At 38.5% G+C, this 2,694-nt stretch overlaps 1 protein-coding gene across 1 annotated transcript in view; it reads right to left on the bottom strand.

The window, feature by feature from the left end:
* Positions 1-2,694, bottom strand: part of LOC106872853 (hybrid signal transduction histidine kinase E) — a 12,269-nt gene that overhangs the window by 6,133 nt on the left and 3,442 nt on the right. The window contains exon 2 of the mRNA XM_014919994.2: positions 720-903. The gene's annotated coding sequence lies outside the window, so the exon portion shown is untranslated. The remainder of the gene's footprint in view (positions 1-719; positions 904-2,694) is intronic.

Raw genomic sequence — 2,694 nt, 5'->3', positions numbered from 1 at the left:
TTTGTTGTAGAGGCTTAGGTGATAGTGGAGGGCAGTGGTGGTGGTGGTGGTGGTGATGGTGATGATGGTGGTGAGGGTGGTGGTGGTGATGGTGATGATGATGTTGATGACGATGATGATGACGATGGTGATGATGATGATGGTGATTATATTCTTTAGTGGTTTTAATCCAAGGTGAAAGGATTTGCTTTTGTCATTGATACACAAGGTAAATGTGTGTGTGTGTGTGTGTGTGTGTTTGTTTCTGTCTGCGCGCGCACCATAACGACTACTTCATCAATAAATCTCATTAATAAGCATCGTTGAAATGAATGTCAGGTGTCCGTCCAATTAATTAGGGTATATAATCATATACACACACTGTTTGGTATTTAGGGCGTGTTGAAGTGGTCAGTGAGTGGTTGACTCCAGCTGAGTCGAGTGGGTGGGGCTGGGTGAGCGAGGGCAGCATTATACATATGTGTGTGTGTGTATGTATGTATATATATATATATATATATATGCGTGCGCGCACACACACACACACACATACATACACACCTGGTGGGGTATCTCGGGTACATTGAAGTGGTCAGAGTTTGCCCTCAAACTGAGCCGAGTAGGTGTGGTGTAGTGAGTGGAGATGAGGTTTTATTCGCCGTGGGGGTATCTTGATATACGCAATTGAAGCTAATAAAATTAAAATCGTCATTCGTATATCATATGAAACGTATACACACCGTCAGAGGGCATGATGCTGTGGAATTATCTGAGATGAAATCTCTTCCTAGAAACACAATCCATATCGGAGTGAGACGAACATCGTAGCTGCAGTGACTTGTGGTAACGTCTGGCGCTTTTCGCTCTTGTTGAGGCTTGTCAATGCTGTGCGGTCGGTTCTCATGGGCTTAAATGGAGTTCGTACTTCGATATATGGAAAAGAGTGGACAAAACATTCACTGCAATTACAGAAGCTTGCTGAGCTGTAAAAGAACTCAGTATACACAATTAAAACAACATTAAATTAAAATCGTCATTTGTGTATCGTACAAAATACTAGTAATTCTCTTATATTAATTTACTAATTTACACAATTATTATTCTCCCGATATTCATCACATTTTCCATAAAATCAACCTTTTTTTTTATATATTCTCTAACAGAACATAATAAACACATAAATAAAGAAAATATCTTCATTATAATATTAATTTTATCATTAGCAGGTATCCCGCCTACATTAGGATTTTTATCAAAATAATTCTTAAATTTAAAAAGTGGATATACAAAAAAAAAATACATATTAAAAGTGTACTGGAATCGATTTCGAGTAAAACTTCTTAAGGCTAATGGTTGATACAAGTAAAAGAATGAAAGAATGCTCCGTTAGAAGGCATGGTGCTGTTGAATTGTCTGAGATAAAATCTCTTCGTAGACTTGTGTTAGAAACGCAATGTATATATCGAAGCGAGATGAATATCATAGCTGTAGAGACTCATGAGAGCAACAGATGCATTTCGCTATTGTTGAGGTGCATCAATGCCGTAAACTCGGTTGTTATATTCTTAAACGAAATTCCTGCCTTTATTTCACGTTGCTCCAGTTCACTCAGCTGTAGAAATGAGTTGCGACGTCACTGGTGCCAAGGCTGTATCGGCCCCTTTTGCCTTTCCCTTGGATAACATCGGTGGCATAACGAGTGGAAGCTGGTATGCATGAGTGACTGCTGGTCTTCCATATAAACAACCTTGCCCGGACTTGTTCCTCGGAGGGGAACTTTTTAAGTGCAATCCCATGGTCATTCATGACAAAAGTGATGGTGGGGTGGGGGTGGGGTTTTGACCCATTTTTAGTGACTAAACCATTTCCCTTTTATTGCGAAAATTTGCCAACAGCAAAAGTACAGTGTAAACCAGTCTAAACACCACGTGAGTAAATGAAAAGAAAAAAGAAAAAAGAAAAAGAAAGGAAACATTAGCTGCCCGATCTCACATTACCGCATAACTTCACAAGCATCGCAGTAATGACTGCCTTTCTGATGCAACCTGTATATACACATACACAGGCACACACGCCTATACATACATACAAACATACATACATACATACATATATATAGATAGATAGATAGATAGATAGATAGATAGATAGATAGAAGACCCAAAGTCAGCTTCAATCTAATCAAAATTTTCCCTCACTCTCTCTCCCTCTCCTTTTCTTTATTCTTATTCTTTTTCTTAACAACTTTACTCATTCTTCATTCATATATTTTTCTTTTCTTTTCTTCTCTCACTCCATGCTTTCCACTAATTTCCGATCAAATCTCCTGCGAGTTAACTTGACAATGTGAACTTCATTTAACTAAGGTATCTTTGGCCCGATGAGTAACTCGGGGAGTGCCTCTCGTTCACTAATTATTACTTCCGAAGTTCTGCCAACCAAGAAACATATACAACCTGGATTTCTCGTGTTCCACTCCCTCAATTTGGATTCTTATTCGCATACATAGCAACCTTAGTTGCTAACCGTGAACTATAAAATCAACTTTTTTCAGCTTATCGATCTTCGATATGGGAAAAACCTAGAACCTTCTACGTCAGAAAACCACTATTCTTCCTGAAAGCGGTTTTTTTTATATACCAACTACGGACTGCTCGAAGCTTACTAACTTCCTACACTTTGATCCTTGGATCTTACTTCTACATATTATATATA

Source organism: Octopus bimaculoides, chromosome 18 (genome assembly GCF_001194135.2).
Source record: "Octopus bimaculoides isolate UCB-OBI-ISO-001 chromosome 18, ASM119413v2, whole genome shotgun sequence".
NCBI classification, from domain to species: domain Eukaryota; kingdom Metazoa; phylum Mollusca; class Cephalopoda; order Octopoda; family Octopodidae; genus Octopus; species Octopus bimaculoides.
The sequence above is the reverse complement of the archived record's forward strand: the minus strand, read 5'-3'. Positions and strand labels throughout refer to the sequence as shown.